This window comes from Prionailurus bengalensis, chromosome B4, assembly GCF_016509475.1.
Source record: "Prionailurus bengalensis isolate Pbe53 chromosome B4, Fcat_Pben_1.1_paternal_pri, whole genome shotgun sequence".
NCBI classification, from domain to species: domain Eukaryota; kingdom Metazoa; phylum Chordata; class Mammalia; order Carnivora; family Felidae; genus Prionailurus; species Prionailurus bengalensis.
Genome location: NC_057358.1, coordinates 128,185,539 through 128,205,119, shown reverse-complemented (window position 1 = coordinate 128,205,119; position 19,581 = coordinate 128,185,539). Strand labels below are relative to the sequence as shown.

Sequence of the window (19,581 nt, the reverse complement as noted above, 5' to 3'; positions counted from 1 at the left end):
GGGGTTCTTTTATCCTCTATAGTATAGAAACAGGGCAAGCTTTGTAGCTGGTGTTCCGTGAAAGCTTCTAGAATAAATAAACGAAGATGGATAAGACACTGTCCCTGCCCTTCAGGAATTTGAACCCACTGGGACTAACATATACCTAAATCCATAATGTAATATTGTATGATACTAGATGAATCAAGGTGTTTCTAACATGCAGGGAGAAATCCATCAGGGGGAGAATCAGAAAAGCTCCAGAAAGTACCATTGCAGTCAGGGCTTGGAGAGGAAACAGAGGAGGAAGTGGCCACCTATGCAAGTGCATGTACAATAAAAGATGCATGTACAGTCTGTGCATGTCCAGCCGCAGTGACCTTCTGTGTAGACGGGAACACCACCTCTCCATCCCCATCTTTGCATTCCTATATCCTTTCACCTCCCTTATCCTCGGTACTTGCCATCAGCTGAGCCTCTACAGTGTTGCCTTGCTTATGATCCCTCTCAGCCACTAGGCATAAGCTCCATCAGGTGTTGTCAGGGCATCTGTTTTGTTTGTTGCTGTAGCCACAACGCTTAGAACACCTCCCAGCACATGGCAAATACGCAATAGAGATCTATTGAATGAATGAATGATAATTTCAAAGGATTTAAGAAAATAATATAATATCTAAATGTAAGGAAAGTACCCCCACCAGCCACCACCCATGTTTTGGTTTCTGTAGTACCTATCGCCATTTGGCATATCCTGTATCTAAATACATTTACTTATCTCTTGTCTCATCCGACTACATTGTAACCTCCATGAGGGTAGGGATGGGATCTTGTTTTCTCCTGCCTTCACTGTTTGTATCTCTAGTACCTAGCATAATATTCGGCACCTAGGAGTGCTTAATAAATACTTTTTGAAGGAATGAATGGCTGAACAAGTCTGCGTCTGTGAGATTGAATGCAGCAGGAGTAGTTAGGGGTCTGGGGCAGAGGAGTAAGGGTGGGTTTGGCGAACTATAGTCAGGTTGTGCAGGGGATCCTATGCCAAGCCGAGGGCTTTTGATAAGTAATCTAGGGAAGAGTGCTTTGTGAAATTTTTGAAGCTGGGGGATCTGATCACAGTTGCATTTTACAAGGGCCATTGGGTGTGGCCAGAGGGAGTTTGGGAGCACATTAGAGCTTGTATAATAGAGAGTAGGCTATATCTGGAGGGAAGACTCCTTACATCCGAGAGTATTGCAAAGCATTTCCGCAAGTCATAATGATTGACCAGATGATTTATTTTTGAGGTATGGCTCCTTAGTGCTAGGTTATCAGAATTAATATTGTCAGGCCAAATGGTAGGGGAGCGATTTGGCTTGTTGGAGTGGATTCTGTATGACTTTTTAATAAATGTCTTTATTTGATCTGTGCTAATTAGTAAAAGATCTGAAAATGTAAATGGTGCTGAACTGTTAGTAACCACAACTACTAAAGGTGACCTACAAAGCCATCCAGATGCCCCCAAGGCACTTTGTTAGGACAGACCACAAAGGGGAACAGCCTCACCCTATTAGCCCTGACAAATTACTGAAAATCTGCTGAAATTTCACAAGCGTCTGTGGAGTTGACCCTCACACCCTGGTGTTGATTTTTCTCATTTCTCCTTCCATAACTTATTTTATATTTCCCAGTTCCGATAGAATTTTCTAGAATGATGGAAATATTTTATGTTTGCACTGTTGATTAAGATAGTCACTAGCCACACTGGTCATTAAGCACTTGAGATGCAGCTAGTGTAACCTAGGAGCTAAATTTTAATCGAACCTAGTTTTGATTAGATTTAAGTAGCTGCAGGTGGCTGGTGGCTGCTGTATTAGGTAGGTACATAGCTAGCACAACTCTAGTTATCTGGACCAACCTCATTTGACATTTCCCCAATTCCTGTTCATCATTGAAGTATTTAATCCCAACCTAGTTGCTCCAGAAACACTCTTTCTAGGAAACCAAAATCCCCCACCAGTACCTTGATCTGAGGCTGATGTGAAGTGGAACAGATTCTATTTGTAAAAGTACTTCTTCACACACTGCCTGACTCATAGTAAATGCTCAATAAAGGTAGCATTTATTTAACACTGGCAGTAACCCTAAGGGGAGCTATCATGATCTCCATTTGTAGATAGGGAAACTGAAACACAGAATTTTAAATCAAGTGCCCATGACGGTTTTGCAGCCAGTGAGTAGCAGAAGAGAGATTCTGAATGCACTTTCCTAAGCACTGGGCCAGAAAGCAGACTTACTTTCTAGACTTTAGTGAGTTTTTCCTCTTTACTCTGCGAAACAAAATCACCTCTTAACAGTGGCAACAACACAGCATCCTTAGCAACGTGTTCTCAAAACTCCCTTATTCGAGAGGTAGACTGACCCTGTGAGATGGACAGGCATGTTCTCTGATTTCCCAGCTTGGCAGCAGGAGAGAAAGACCTTTAAAACCAAAGTGCTCCCCAAAGGTACTGGACAGAGTAACTCATGAGCCAGAAAAGCATTCAGAGGGGTGTGTGCTGGGTAAAAGGACTTGGAAGAGAAAAGGAGAAAGACCTTAGGCTGCTGCAGAGAACCCTGTCAGACTGATGTAAATCGAAGCAAGAGGAATTGGTGGCCTGCACCAGGGAGTGGGGCCAGGAAATTCAGCATCTTGTGATGACGACAGGAGGCAGCCTTCTAACCCCTGGTGCAAGTGAGTTACATCTTTCTCTCCAGTTCCAATGAGATTCTTTACCGCCATTGCCTTGCTGACAGGAGATTTTCAATAGTCATCTGTTGGATGGATGAACAGGTGAATGAATAAATAATTTGATGAGCATAAGTTTACGGTTGCCCTAAAGGACTTCTAAAAAAAAAAAAAAGTGTTTGCTTCTGCAAACTTCTATAGCAATCTGCAAGGACTGGAGAATCACCTGGGGCTGTAGTCACTCATTGGGAGAGAATGTAAGAAGGGAATATTTGTGTCTGCAATTCAGATCCAGCCTTTTGATAAAAGTCACAGAATCACAATAAGAGCACAGTTACATAACTCAGTAAACAGATTCGATAGGAATCTAGATATATCCTCCTAAATTTGTTACAAAAGTTTTGGCAGCCACTTCCTGAGGATCCTGGAACCCTCAAGCCAAGTCTGGGGAGTGGGAGCCTGTGAAACCACCTAGTTTCATCCCGTCCATCAGGGAGGTGGGGGAGGAGGTGCCAGGAGTAAGGACATAGAGCTGAATTGGCATGGTTTGTGTAATCCCCATGGGATTGCTGGAGGGTGACAGTTGCCTGAAGAGTATTTAAATGCAATTTGGGTGAGTTATGTGAAAATTAGCTCCCCTGCCTCTTGGTGCTCTTTTTCTCCCCCTCTCTGAAGTTACATTTAATCTCATCGATGGAGTTTCTCAGTCTTTCTCTGGCTGGCTCTCCCTATCGCTTCTGTTTAATCCTGCTGTCTTTGTCATGGCATTTTGGGAGCGCACTGAGCTTGATTTTGATGCTCTGTTTGAGATTCTTGGAGCTGATTAGCCAATAGATAAAGTTAATGAGATCGTCTAGATGACAGCACTTAGTAAACTGTCAAATGCTGTGCCAGTGGAAGGGGGTGGCACGGGGTGGATGGTAGGGAGAGTAGTCAGACATCCACCCTGCTTTTTGTGGCTGTGTGTTATTTTCTCCATACTGTCCGTATGATAACAAGGAACAGATAGATGCAAGAGCCGTGGGCTTCGGGTCCCTCCAGCCCTCTCATTTACATAAGTGAGGAAGCCCAGACTCAGTGTGGACAAGCCATATGCTCCAGCTCAACCAGAAAAGTAAGTGTAGAGTCAGCCCTGGCGGCCAGGGCTCCCATGCTCTTTCCTGGCCTCCCTGCCCCTTTCTCTCCACCAGCACAAGTGGCAGACCTGCAGAGGCCATCCCCTGGAGTGATGGTCTTTGTTACTAACAGTTCTTCACTGGGTGGAGAAGAGTGCTGGCTGTTTTGAGGTAATTACGGCTCGGCTCGTTCCTTCAGCACTGCCTTGTCCTTGGGTGTTAGTGACAGAGCAGCAAACAAAACAGGCAAAGTCCCTGTCCTGGTGGAGCTGGTATTCTCCCCCAGGACAGCACATAAATACATAGTGTTTTAGGTGGTGGAGCATGCATGGGGTGGGGGTGGGGAGGCGGTGGGGAGTAGAGGAGTTGCTATGGTAACTGGGAAGTACAGTCTGAGAGGCCTCACTGATTGATAGCATGGTGTTTGAGCTGATGATTGAGTTTGGGTGGTGGTCTAAGAAAAAACAGCGTCTAAGCTCCAGAAAGTCCTTGAATACCCTCTAAAACGTTCACAGTGCGAATCTCTAACTTATGGGATTACAGTTCTTTTTTTTTTTTTTTTTAATTTTTATTTTATACAGAGAGAGTGCAAGCAGGGTAAGGGACAGAAGGAAAGAGAAAAAATCCCAAGTTGGCTCCACACCCAGCGCACAGGGCTCAATCCCATGACCCTGGGATTTAAGCCAAAATCAAGTTTCAGATGCTCAACCAACTGAGTGAGCCACCCAGGTGCCCCTACAGTTCTTTCTATTCGCTATATTTTTATTCCTAGCATTTCGCGCGAGAAATATATATTACTTTTATAATAATAAAAGATTCATTGATTACTGTGAGTGAGGGGGGTTTCACTGTAGTGAAGTGATAGATTAACAAGCCACAATGAGTGTGGAGGAAAGAGAGAAGTTGAACGAGAATAACCAGATGGGGCGTGGCTCAGCATCCCGTTGGCAAATTTAAGTAAAAATGTGGCAGCAGGAGAGTAAAAGCAACCATTATGCTTGATTTTTTTTTTTTAATGTTTATGTATTTTTGAGAGAGACACAATTCGAGTGGGCTAGGGACAGAGAGAGAGGGAGACACAGAATCCGAAGCAGGCTCCAGGCTCCGAGCTGTCAGCACAGAGTCCGACTGTGCTCGAACCCATGAGCCATGAAATCATGACGTGAACTTAAAGTTGGACGCGGGGCGCCTGGGTGGCGCAGTCGGTTAAGCGTCCGACTTCAGCCAGGTCACCATCTCGCGGTCCGTGAGTTCGAGCCCCGCGTTGGGCTCTGGGCTGATGGCTCGGAGCCTGGAGCCTGTTTCCGATTCTGTGTCTCCCTCTCTCTCTGCCCCTCCCCCGTTCATGCTCTGTCTCTCTCTGTCCCAAAAATAAATAAAAAACGTTGAAAAAAAATTTTTGAAAAAAAAAAAAAGTTGGACACTCAAGCGACTGAGCCCACCCAGGTGCCCCCATTATGCTTGATTCTTAAAGTCAGCTAAAGAGTAAGCCCTGGACCCCTCCTGCACTTCTGTCCTCCAGTACAAGCCCCCCAGAGCCTTCCTGCATGCCCTTCCCAGCTCACTTCAAGATGGCGGGATCCTCGGGCCCTTTAACATTGCTGGTACCTACAGATGCAGAAACTCTGAGAAGATGGGAAAAGAGGAATTTATCATCCCTTAACATTTTTTCTAGAAACATTATTTCTTTTCCAAGTATGATTCGCAGTAAGATTTATTGAGTATTCCTGTTCCTGCATTTAAATAGTGATGACATTGGTTGTAGGGGGAAAAAAAGTCTCTTAAATAGTCATTAAGTGGAAACTCCTCAAGGTTAGAGACCGTGGCTCATTTTTCTTTGTATCCCCCGTAGCACCTAGCTCCATAAATATTTATTGATTTTATTAGAAAAGATTGTTTGATAAAGTGAGAAGAACAATGGAAATACAGCTAATTTTTTTTTTAAACATAGGGATATCAGAATCTCCCCCACGCTGTCCATTATCTCGTTGTTTCTTGTATTTGGTGAAGAGCACCTTTGAAATGTCCCACATTTACAGCCCAGTGATAAATGCATTTGTAGGAAGGAGATGGTGGTCATCATCCCAGCTCATGGCTTTCCACTGTTTGTACCCACAGTCTCCTCAAACATGCTCACAGATTACCAGAAAAATCTAAACTTGCAGCCATCTTGGTTGTAGATCTCACTGTGCCAGACCACCATCGTGATGCCTGCACCCACCGCCAGGCCTGGCCCAGACACAGACTGGCACTCTCTCATCCTGTGTCACCCTCCCCAGATCTCCAACCCATTGCTGTGTCATTCCTGCTTCTGAAGAGAATTTTAAAAGCCAGTGGCCCACTATCTTGCCTGCATCAGTTTAACTGAGTGAAGATAATTTAATTGTTTTTTAACGAGACAGGAGCTTTAGTGGCCCGAGGTTATAATTAAGAGTGTCAGCGGTCTTTAGAAATATCCACTGTCCTGGTGCAGTTCTCTCCCTCAGCCGCCTGTGGCTACTGCCCCACCCACTCTCACCTGTTCCCATCTGTCTTTAAGCTTCTGTATCTTGATTTCTAGCCTGCCTCTTCACTGCCTTATCCTCCTTCTGTCTATCCTTTCCTCCCCTGTCCGTAAACTACCTTGTGCTCAGTCCTCTGGGCATGAGAACTCAGTGGCCAGTTTTGCATGCCTTCCCATCCCCTAAATCAATGTATCCCCAAGCTTTGCTGGACTGCTGGCTGTGCAGGAAAGCATTCTCATTAATAAAATGGAATCTTGGATCTCCAGGTGGCTGTGGAAGTACAAATGCCTTTTCTAAGAAAGGGTAGAGGGCCTCTGAATTTGACCTTCCGTTAGAGTCTTTCTCCCCGCTCTCACTGCTGCCATATTGGTGGCCCTTGGGACGATACCACTTAACCCTTAATGCCCTGGCCCAAGTGTGAGCCAAACCCAATGCACACCAGACAAGTCTTTCAAAAAGATTCAAAATTTGCAATTAGAAAGTAGTGGGGAAATGTAATTCATAAATGGAACCACAAGAGACATGACAGTAAAAGATCAACGGTGGAGTTTCTGGTTCTGTAGTGGTTGGTTTGCTCCAAGACCTTGTAAGGCCCGTCCTATCGCAGGTGGGATCTCTGCTTTGCTGGTTTCCCAGCACCCTGTGGAGAGGGCACCATACCTGTCCCCACCAACTGGGAGCTGCACCAATGCTCAGACTCTTGGCATCATCATTTTGAGGAACAACATAGCCAGCTTTCCATTAATAGAGACAAGGGTCTTTTTACTCTGATTTCTCTGCTCATGGAGGAACTTTTCTCTAGGGGAAGTAACTCATTGATTAACATCTCCCTACAAGCGAGACCCTCCTTTAACATGCAGGAAGTGGCCTTACTGACCCAGAAACTCAGAGTCCCTTGAGGAACTCCAAATTCTCAACTCTGTTGGTGATGTCCATGTCCCTCAAAATTGTATTGTTCTAAATGAGGCTGCTGCTGCCTGACTTTGCTAAGATAACTGGTAAGGTTTCTGTAGGGACCAATTTCTAGATTAACTGCCAGCATCTCCTTGGGTTGGTGATTGCTCTAAGGGATGAAGTTTACCACCTTGAAGAAAATTCCTTTGATCATCCCATAGATAAATTACTGATAAACTTGGAGTGAACGGTGGTGGTTTTCTCTCCTGTCATTTTCCCAATAACTATTTGATAAGTAAGGAGACAAGAGAAACTACAAGTAAAAATTGGGAGGGTGGATGAAGAGACGAGACAAAACACTTAAAAAAAATACGTCGAGGGGCGCCTGGGTGGCTCAGTCGGTTAAGCATCCGACTTCAGCTCAGGTCGTGACCTCGCGATCCGTGAGTTTGAGCCCCGTGTCAGGCTCTGTGCTGACAGCTCAGAACCTGGAGCCTGCTTCTGATTCTCTGTCTCCCTCTCTCTCTGACCGTCCCCCCATTCATGCTCTGTCTCTCTGTCTCAAAAATAAACATTTAAAAACAAAAACGTCGAAAGAAACTACTCTAGGGAAGATGTACATCATAGATGAAAAATAATGCATCAGTATTTCAGTATGTAAAATGTTGCTATAAATCAATAAGAAAAAAATAATGGGCAAAGAACATGGATATCCTTTGCTTCAGGAAATCCAGAGGCCAATTAACATAGGAAAAAATTCTACTTTGTGACTAATCAAAAAATGAAAAATAAAACAGGAATTAAACACTACCATATATACGTGTATATATATATACACGTATATATACATATGTATAAATATACATACACACACACACATACACACACTCACACACACCAGTGATGGTAAAGATAAAAATGTAAGGACTTTTTCTTGCTAGAGGTAGTATAAATGGCCAAAGCATTTTTGCAGGACAAGTTGACAAAATGTATCTAATTTTAAAAATATGCATGTATGTGACATGGCCATTTTATTTCTAAGAAATTATGGGAGATGAGAAATTATGGGAGATATTTATCATTATTTGTGATAAAATGTTGAAAACAAATCCAGCATCCAAAATCAAGAACTTGTTAAATTGCAGTGTGTCCATAGAGCAGAATGCTAATGGAGCTAGTAAATAAAAGGTAGAATATTGACATGAGTAAATGCTGATGACATATTTATAGATCAGCTGTAACAGTAGGTTACATAGTGCCTCTACCATTACCCTTTTTTTGTCAGAATATGTATCTGTATCTCAATATGGAATAAAAGTCTAAGATTACATTTTAAAATTACCTCTAGGTGATAAGAATGCAGGTAATTTTATTTCCTTGTTTGTGCTTTATTCTGATTTGCACATTTCATGCAAGAACACTTTTTTTTGGGTCTCGTCATCAGACCATCAGAAATCAAGAATGATAAACCTATAAGTTATTGGAAACGTGAGGTTTTGATTTACTGAGATTTCATTTACATGTAGTCTTTAGAGAATGTGTCTGTTGTTTCAAGCAAGGCCCAGCTCTCCAAACCAGGAATAATAGGCTTCTTTCTGGAAAATACTCCCAGGGAGAACAGGAAGCACTACAGAATCTCCTGTGGGGCACTGTGGGGCTTGTCTCTCCTCCCTGGGCAGAGAACCAGAAAAATGAGCAGGAGATTTATACCCACTTGACTTCTTGTTCTTATCCTTTTTGATTAAAAAATACATCAAGACATGAGACGGATGGAAAAACCCATAAAAATAGTTTTACTGCATCATAAAAGGCTTACATTTTTGACATTAGGATCATGAAGGGATTAATTGAGACTGTCATTCTCTGCTTTCCTCCCCGAGCGCACTCTAGCTGGGGTGGCGCAGCCCTGCTCTGTGATGTGTGAAGCCACAGAAGGTGCTTGTTCCTTTTCCTCCTGCTGCTGTCAACCGACTGCGTTGAGTTGAGGCGTGGTTCTAGGTCTTTGTGGCTCCTGGAGGGCAGGGCCACGTCTTGTAGTCCCTCAGCTTTGTACATTGCCTGACCCCTAGGAGACCTTCATATTTGCTACTGTCTCTCAGCTTTCATTTTGACTTGCATGAATGTTAAACTGTCCTAATAATTTTGAGGAATCAGCAGATCAGGAAATAATATGAGAGCAATTTGATTTGTCAGTGAGTAGTAATTGTTTACAGCTAATTTTCCAAATGGGTAGCTCAGCTTAGTTTATTCAATTATTCATCTGTTCATTCAACAAATATTTATTTAGTCTCTGTTAGTGCCAGGCACTGTTTTAGTCCCGTTGGATACAGCAGTGACTAACAGGGGACAAAAAGACACTTTTTATGAAGCTCATATATCAGTAGAATTGAGATCAGTTCCTTCCTTCCTTCCTTCCTTCTTTCCTTCCTTCCTTCCTTCCCCCTCTTCCCCATCCTTCCTTGTTCTAACCATCTGCCCATCTATCCATCACTTATCGAGTGCTCATCTGATGCCTGGTATTGTGGTAGGCATTGGGAGATACTGATAAACAAGGCCCTGCTCCTGTTCTGAAAAGGTGGAAGGTCTAGTGAGGAAATGAGACGAGATCAGGGACTGTCCGGTAAGTGTTATGCTGGGCATAACCCCAGCACGCCCAGTGGAGGCATATGGGAGCACCACCCACACAAACACATCAGCTACAGATCACCTCTTTCCTGGCTGCAGGAATGCCTGTCCTTATCTAGTTCCTGCGTCTGCAACTCACCTGCTCTGGATGGAAAGTTGGCCTCAGGAATCACGCAGAAAGAACTCAAGAGGTGTCACCTTGCCACCAGGGAACACAAATGGTAGGGTTCCTTGAAAAATAACTACTTGTAAAATTCTTGATATCAGCTATGTATTGAAGCACCCACTCCGTGAGCCTCGAAGACTGGGGATGTAAACCCCAAGCAGCATCCCATGGGAAGGAGAGCCATCAGTACTTAACCACCTGTAAGTGCCAGCTCAGTGATGTGGACCGTGTCTGTGTTACGGGAATTCCATAAAATGAGAGGGGGAAGAAACAGGCTTTTATTGAACACCTATTAGATTCCTTCTAGGCATTTTGCCAGATACTTCCTTGTGCTATCTCATTTAATTTTCAAAGAAATCCTGTGACAGTTTATTAAGCTTTCACAGCTGAAGAAATTGTGGTTCAGAGAGGTTAATTGACTTGGCCAAGGTCACAGGTATCGAACTGCATAACTGAGTCCCAAACACAGCTGTCTGCCCTCTTCATCCCCCTGCAATTAGGGAAACAGCATGGAGGAGGGTTTACCCTTTGGTGCTTTATTTGAAGTTCTCTTTTGGCAAAGATTTCATCCTACTTGGTAACGCAGCACTGTTTCCCAGACTATTTTGGAGAACAAAGATGTTAATAGGTGTTTAACCAGAAAAAGCTTCCGTGGTTAAATACATTGGGGGAAATGCTGGGTTAAACAGGTTTAAGTAGGGAGCTTCTTTATCTCTTCAGGTTACATACATGTCCTGTGAGGCTCGGAGAGGACATTGTGGCGGGCATACATGAACACACAGTGCATCATGGCACTTGTGTCCCGTGAAAGCCAAATTCAGAAATACCATTCCTTTAACCAGCATCTGATGAGCTATTCTGAGAATGGCACCCGTGGTCTGCGAGCCTACCTTTCTCTGGACTGTGTCCTATTCCTCCCTCCCTCCCCAGTGCCCACTGAACTTGTCATCACTACAGCCTAATCCATATCTGAGAGGGTGTGTGAAATGGGCCTTGACCTTGACTGAGGAACTGAGAAGAAGGCTTCCAGGAAGAAGGTCCTACGGCCCATGACTCACATGTTCAAGCAGAGAGGCTGTGTGTTGGGGAAATGTAGAAAGAATCTGGATAAGGCAGGGTGAGGATTTTAGATTCTTTGGCAATCAGAGATTCTTTCTCTGGGCATTTGGGCTATTTTTATTGCAATGAAATGGACTGTGCAAGATCTGAAAAGACAGATGGTAGTCATAGGCTTTAATTCTCCATTTATTAGCAATTCATTGCAATTCTTAGTGTTACCTAGGTCATAGTCATACTGCTTTTAGCCCTTTGCTTGAAGTGGGATTATTCAATGGAGCCCTGGGACTGGAAGGACTCACATTTAGGGGGGAGGGTGTGGTCTGCATCCTTGGCTGGTGGGGGGGTGGTTATGCTTACCTGTGGACAAGCTTCTGGGGGTATCTTCTGAATCCTTTTATAGATTCCCTTGGACGTGAAATTAAGTTCCTGTGAGCACAAACAGCATTCTTGTACCTTATTCAGTACTTTATACTGAGACAATTTTTTTCCTACTCTTTTGTTGAACCCAAAAGAGCAAGACTGCATGGTTTCTAAACAAAGCAGGACTTTTGTCAGAAAATCTTCAGACAGCATAATTATCAAATAGAAACTTTCAACAAAGAGCCCTTCAGAGATTGCAGAATTCCCCTTTCCTTGCAGCTGACAGGCAAATGCTTTCTTGGAAGGGACCCATTGGCCTCGCCTTACTCTTGCTGAAGTGTCATAATTATACTCTGTTGATCCCCTCCTGACTTGTGTAAGAAGGAAGAATCTACACACACAAGTGTCAAGATCTCTCAAACCCCAGGTGGGGCTCTTCTAAGAATATTTCTTACAGAATCCCCTTGGCACCCATGGCACTTTGAAAATGAAGTCACAGTGCAGCTCTTAGCCCTTCTTTTTCATCTCTCTGAAAACTTTTTCCAGGAAAGTTATTTCTACATGACCTGAGAAAAGAAAACGTGTGACAGGCTCATAAGGCAGCCCCCCCAAAAAATGGTTTCTTCACGTCTTGGGTGGTCCTGAGCCCCCTGCTGCCTTTTGTTTCTGGTAAACTAAGCTGAAGAATAGCAGGTATGGTAGGCTGCTCGGCCACCGGCCACCATAGCAAAATACCATAAATGGGGTGGGGTGGGTTGAACATTTATTTTCTCCCAGTTCTGGAGGCAAAGTAGTCCAACATCAAAGTGCCAGCAAGGTAAGTTTCATCCTGAGATCTCTTCTCTTGGCCAGGAGGCTATAGCCGGCTGGCTGTGCGCTCACGTGACCTGCTCTTTACGTGCACATGGGGGGATGGGTGTACACAAGCTGTCTACTGTCTCTTCTAAGGCTAAGATAATGGATTAATCCTATCAGACTGGGTCCCATCCTCATCACCTCATCTAACTCTAATTACCTCCCAAAGGCCCACCTCCAAATACCATCACGTTAGAGGTTAGGACTTCAGCATAAGGATTTGGGGAGGATGCAAACATTCAGTCCATAACAGCAGGTAGCATATCACAGTACATTTCCAGGTAATGTCACTAAAGCTTGCTGTCAGCATTGATGAAGAAAATCCTGTTACAACATTTTGACACCACTGTTTGGGTCTCTAATTCTGCCCTCTTTGTTCATGACCTTACCATTATTTGGGGCCTGCCTAAATAGTACCTAATTATTTCCTAGGGGTGGAGGTGTGGAACAGAATCGGAGTGAAAAGTTACCTTATTTAAATGACAACACATTGTAATTGCACCTGTCCAAACTATGGGCTCTAGATGGTTTAGGGACAGGAGAGATGTGTTTTAAAAGAATGGCTAATTTACATCAGTATGAGAAAGGATAAAAATCATATGATTCTTTCCATAGATTGAGAAAAAGCATTTGACAAACATTCATGATAAAAATCCTCAACAAAGTAGGTTTAGAGGGAACATACCTCAACATAATTAAGGCCGTATATGAAAACCCCACAGCAAATATCATACTCAGTGGTGAAAAGTTGAGAGCTTTTCCCCTAAGGTCAGGAAGAAGACAGTATTCAACATAGTACTGGAAGTCCTAGCTTCCAGTCAGACAAGAAAAGGGAATTAAAGGACATCTAGATCTGTAAGGAAGAAGTGAAACTTTCACTGTCTGTGGATGACATGATATTATATATATATAAAACCCTAAAGAGTCTAACAAAAAACTGTTAGAACTGATCAATGAATTTAGTACGGTCACAGGATACAAAATCAATGTACAGAAATCCATTGCATTTCTATACACAAGGAAACAACAGAAAGAAATTAAACACTTCCATTTGCACTAAAAATAGTAAAATATCTAGGAATAAACTGAGGAGGTGAAAGAACTGTATTCTAAAAACTGTAAAACCTTGATGAAAGAACTTGAAGATGATGCAAAAAAATGGAAAGACATTCCAGGCTCATGGATTAGAAGAGCAAAATTGTTAAAAATGTGATACTACCCAAAACAATCTATACATTGAATGCAATCCCTATCAAAATATCAACAGCATTTTTCTCTGGAGCTGGAACAAACAATCCTGAAATTTGTATGAAACCACAGAAGACCCTGAATAGCCAAAACAATCTTGAAAAAGCTGAAGGCATCACAATTCCAGATTTCAAGTTACACTGAAAAGCTGTAGTAATCAAAACAGTATGGCACTGGCATACAAATAGACACATAGATTGATGGAACAGGATAGAAGATCCAGAAACAAGCTCAAAATTATGTGGTCAATTAATCTTCTACAAAAGAGGCAAGAATATGCAATGAGAAAACGTCTAACAATTGGTGTTGAAAAACTGGACATTTTGTTAACATCGTACAGAAAATAAACTCAAAATGGATTAAGGATCTAAACGTGAGACCTGAAACCATAAAAATTCTAGAAGAGGGGTGCCTGGGTGGCGCAGTTAAGCGTCCGACTTCAGCCAGGTCACGATCTCGCGGTCTGTGAGTTCGAGCCCCGCGTCAGGCTCTGGGCTGATGGCTCAGAGCCTGGAGCCTGCTTCCGATTCTGTGTCTCCCTCTCTCTCTGCCCCTCCCCCGTTCATGCTCTGTCTCTCTCTGTCCCAAAAATAAATAAAAAACGTTGAAAAAAATTAAAAAAAAATTCTAGAAGAGAGCACAGGCCGTAATTTGTCTGACATCAGCCATAACAACATTTTTCTAGATATGTCTCCTGAGGCAAGGGAAATAAAAGCAAATATTAACTATTGAGACTACATCAAGATACAAACTTCTGCACAGCAAAGGAAACAATCAACAAAACTAAAAGACATCCTTCTGAATTGGAGAAGGTATTTGCAAATGACATACCCGATAAAGGGCTAATATCCAAAGTATATAAAGAACTTCTGCAATTCAACACTCAAAAAACATCTGATAGGCAGAGGACATGAACAAACATTTCTTCAAAGAAGACATACGGAAGACAATGGACACATGAAAAGATGCTCAACATCACTCATCATCAGGGAAATGCAAATTAAAACTACAATGAGGTATCCCCTCACACCTGTCAGAATGGCTAAAATCAACAACACAAGAAACAACAAGGGTTGGCAAGGATGTGGAGAAAAAGGAACCCTCTTGCACTATGGGTGGCAAGGCAGATATGTGCAGCCACTGTGGAAAAAAATGGAGGTTCCTCAAAATATTAAAAATAGAACTACCTGTGACCCAATAATCCCACTGCTGAGTATCCAAAGAATATGAAAACACTAATTCTAAAGGATCTGTTCACCCCTGTGTTAACTGCAGCATTATTTACCATAGCCAAATTATGAGAGTAGCCCAAGTGTTCATGGATGGATGAATTGATAAAGAAGACATATACACATACCCACAACTGAACATTATTCAGTCATAAAAAGGAATGTAATTCTGCCATTTGCAATGACACAAATGGAGCTGGAGTATGATGCTAAGCGAAAGAAGTCAATCTGAGAAAGAAGTACCATATGGTTTCACTCATATGTGGAATTTAAGAAACAAAACAAAGGAAAAAAGAAAGTAATGAACCAAGAAACAGACTCTTAACTAAAGAGAATAAACTGATGGTTACCAGAGGGAAAGTGGGTGGGGGGATGGGCGAAATAGGTGACAGGGATTAAAGAGTGCCTTTGCCATGGTGAGCAGTGGGTGATGTATGGAATTGTTGACTCACTATATCATACCTCTGAAACTAATATAACACTGCATGTTAACTATACTGGAATCAAAATTTAAAATTTAATAAAAATAGCTAATTGTTCAGCATGTTAATTGTATCTAAATCAAGCTGTAAAAAAATAATAATAATAATAATAACAGCTGATACTGAGTATCCAAAATGGACCAGGAACAGGACTAAACATTTTCTCTGCATTCTCTCTCTCAATTTGTGTTTGTAAACACTCTCTATAATGTAAACTCTGTTGTTACCGTCTTTAGCTAACAAGGAGGAGGCTGACTGAAGATATGCCAGTTGGCCTTGACCAACAAAGTTATATAAGTAGGAAGAGATGGAACAGGGATTTGAGCCCTGGTAGTCCAGCTCCAGAAGTCACCTCCTATACTGGATTAGACAGTCTTTCAGAAAAAGAAAAAAGCCCAAAAACTTCTGAATGCAGTTTTAAACTCTAAAGCTTTGTTTCAGTGAATAGACTCTACCATTCCCTATTCCCATACTCAGGTCTTCTGCCCCCTGGTCCTACCCCTTGTGGTTCCGGAAGATGGTGATGGGTAGAGAAGTGCAGCCTGACAGAAGGCCAGAGGTCTCAGTAAATCCAGTAGTCCTTTCAGAAACCCATGTTCATGGTGTTTCGCCTCTATCTGTGTGCTTTTCTTTTTAATACGAAATTTATTGTCAAATTGGTTAGAGAGGGAGGGAACCAAAACATAAGAGACTTAAAAACTGTCTGCTTTTCCTAACAGTCTTCCCTTGAACTAAATTGCTTCAGGATTGCAGATGAGCAGCGGTTTGGGGTTCGGGAGGTTTAGCATCGTGCTGACAGCTGGGTTTTCTCTGGGGACACCAGCTAACCCACAGCATCCTGCTCTTTGTCTGCATTCCTTATTTTCCCTGGAAGCTTTTTGGTTCATTTCCTCTTGTGACCACCTCTTAATCTTAACAGAGAACTGTTTTCCAGTTACTGCTTATTATCTCACAGCAGATGTTCAAGGTGAGGCTCAGGATCACTTATCAAAAATATAGAAGCTGTTTGGGTCCCAAAGGCATAGAGCAAGGTTTCAAACTCATGTGTATGCAAGCAGAAGGCAGGTGTAATACGAATACACAAAACTTTCCAAGTATAAGTCGGTAGGTTTTATGTCTCTGGGATTGTAAGTAGGTGAGTCACCTGCCACGTTATGTTGCCTTTTATTTATTTATTTTTTAATGTTTATTTTTGAGAGAGAGGAGAGCAGAGAGAGAGAGAGGGAGACAGAATATCCAAAGAAGGCTCCACACTGACAGCAGAGAGCCCGATGTAGGGCTCAAACTCATGAACCCTGAGATCATGACCTGAACCGAAGTCAGACGCCTAACCGACTGAGCCACCCACGTGCCCCTATGTTGCCTTTTAACAGGCAACTTAAACACAGTGGCCAACAATACATGTCTGGGACTCTTTGGATACAAGTGATTATTCAGATGTAATGGTGTTGAAGTTCCCTTGAAAAAAATCTGTGATCCTGTGATACTACAATTCCTTTGTAAAATCCAGGCCAGCTTTCTTTGCCCTCCAAAGAAGTGTTGGGGAGCTACTTGGCAGAAAACTATAACAATATGAGATGTCTTCAAACTGTGGGGTGGTGGGAAGGTGAGCCTGTATTTCAGCCACATGTTTCTAGAAAGAAGCAAGCATGTATATGGAGGGGAATTAATTTTTGTAACTCTAAGAGAATGGTCTTTCTTTTTTCCTTCTCCCATTCATTCAGCAATATTTTTTGAGAACTTTCCATGTGCCAGGCACTCTGTGTATATGTAGGGGCGGGTTATAAAGAAGGAAAGAAGGCATGATTTTGAGAGTACAGTGCTTATGTGTTCCTGTTCAATGAGGTGTCCAACCCATCCCGGTTTACCTGGGTCTTTTCTCATTTAGCATTAAGAGTTCTACATTCAGGAACCCCCTCAAGGACAATTCGTCACCCTGATGCTCAGAAATGCCTACCCTGGAAGACAGGAAGACATGATGTGCTAGCTTCAACAGGTAGAATTCCTGTGCCGGTGACAGCCACAAATGCAGAGAGATACAGATGTGGTGGTGACTCCGATACTCCAAGTGACGCTGCTGTCGATAGCATTATTTCACAAAATGATGAACTCTGGGTAAAATTACAAACAAAACCGAATCTTCCCTCTGTTCACTCCGTAGTTGCATTGCTGTAAAATTCAGCATATATCAATGTCTGCAGAAAAATGTGGAGTTTAACTGTAAAATGTAATTTTGATTTCATACACAGGTGATTATTGACATCTTTTCCCCTTAAATGAATATCTGGTGAGGTACTTGAAAGTCAAGAGAGGCAAGAGACAATTCTTTGTGGTGTGGAGTTGTCCTGCACACTGTGGAATATTGATCATCCTTGACTTTACTTTCTGAATTTAGCCGGTGGTTTCTCCAGTCTTAGCAATAACAGAAACCTCCTGCACAGATTTCCAGACCACCCACTAGGAGGCAGTAGTTCCCTCAGTGGAAATCACTATATTACACATTTGAGAAGAAATAAATATTTAAGAAGAGATCAGGTACAGCAGACCTTCTCCTGTCCTTGTTCTCTTATTTCCTGTCCTTCATCAGCTACCAACTGTAGAGATTTTCTCTGTGTACAAAATCCTACAAAGTCGCCTGGGACAGTCTGCAGATAACTACCATTTTCATCTCCAAACTGCTTAGGGTATGCTTGGACATATCAAACCAACCCAAAGGATCAGCTCTAACATGACGAAAATGACCCTGAATCAGGAATGTCTGCTGAGTTCCAGCTGTAACTGAATTCGTTGGGTGGTCTTCCCATTAATTCCACTAGCCCTGAGCTGAGGTTTCGCTTCTTTTTATTGATCATAAAATCAGCCCAGTGTTTTCCCTCTCTGTGTCCTCTGGACTGGCAGTGGGAGAGAGGGAAGGAGCTAAGACCCACACCTCCTTGAGTGAAAGAGTTTCCCAGGCAGTCTTGTGTTTGGTCTTGACCAGTTATTCAACTGGTACATGTTTTTTTGTTTTGTTTTGTTTTTTAAGTTTACTTATTTTGAGGGAGAGAGAGAGCATGAACAGGGAAGGGGCAGAGAGAGAGAGGAAGAGAATCCCAAGTAGGCTCTGCACTGCCAATGCAGAGCCTGACACGGGGCTTGATCTCATGAATCGTGAGGCCATGACTTGAGCCGAAATCAAGACTCAGACGCTTAACCGACTGAGCCACCCAGGCACCCCGGTCCATGTTGGTATTCCTTTTGGTGAGGCACGTTGGTGGGAAATGAAATGGTTAAGACACAAAAAATTAGCGACCGGAGAAAAGAAAAGACCAGTGATAAATCCTTAAACACATTGAGAACTTGAGCATATGCTTTGTACAGAGAGGCAATGGTTTTCATTATTATTAGTTATTAATAATTATTGCAACAGTAATGATTATTTTTGCTTAATGTTTTGGGGGTTTGCTTTTGGACTTTCCGTAAGCCGTGTAAGGCCGGGCTCTGGTTCTGCCACTTTCCAGCTGAGTGCCCTTCAGCTGTCAGTTCGTTTCCTCATCTGAAAAATGGAGACTGAGATATGTACTTCGGCTACTAGGAAAAATAAAACAGATATTTTCAGAGCACCTGTTCCCAGGAAATAATAAATGTTGTGGCTTTATGTCCTCTTTTTCCAAAGGAATTACTAATGGGTTTGATAATTAATTGAGTTCAAGCGCCCAGACTTGTGGCCTAAAAATGGCAACCATGCTGGAAAAATTTGGAGTCTGGGCTGTTACATGCTGAACTTGAGTGACAGCCGCATCGAAATGTTGGGTGTAGAGTTGGTGATCTGGGACCGAAACTCATACGACATTCGATAGGCACGCGTAGAGTCAGAGACGTTGATGGAGAGAGCCCCTGGCAAAAAAAAATGAACTTTCTATTGAAAAGGTGACAAGATCACGGAAGAGACGGGGCTCTCTGTGCTCTGTGCCCTCCCCGGTGTTGCCACAGTGCAGAGAGCATGCTGTTGAATAGTTCATCGGGATGCTTCCCGGGTGTTCCCGCCACATGCTGAACTCCTTCTCTGTCCTCATCTTCTGCCACAGCTAGCAAGATTGACCACCTGTGCCAGTCACCCCTCTGAGCCTCAGAGGGGAGGGAGAGAAGCTGGGGTCAGGCCCTTCATTAGCATCCAGGGCAGGCACACAAATTTCTAGAGACAGATGGAATCGAATAGCTGGGGGGTATTGGCAGCATGGACCTCAACCAAAGTGATTCCAGATGTTGGAATCAGCACACTGTCCTCTTCTGTTGCTTTCCGCCCACGTAGCATTAAAATTATCCAGAGAGCAAGTGCCGAGTAATGAAGTCTGGGTCACTCCCGTCTGTCTCACGAAATG

At 42.9% G+C, this 19,581-nt stretch overlaps 1 protein-coding gene and 1 long non-coding RNA gene across 5 annotated transcripts in view; one reads left to right on the top strand and one right to left on the bottom strand.

Annotated features, from left to right (window-relative positions):
* The window catches only part of LARGE1 (LARGE xylosyl- and glucuronyltransferase 1), a 542,381-nt gene that overhangs the window by 372,883 nt on the left and 149,917 nt on the right, over positions 1-19,581 (top strand). The gene's annotated exons all lie outside the window — the stretch shown is intronic.
* LOC122472681 overlaps positions 11,215-19,581 on the bottom strand; it is a 29,447-nt gene continuing 21,080 nt past the window's right edge. The window contains exon 4 of the long non-coding RNA XR_006294501.1: positions 11,215-11,472. This is a non-coding gene — a long non-coding RNA (uncharacterized LOC122472681). The remainder of the gene's footprint in view (positions 11,473-19,581) is intronic.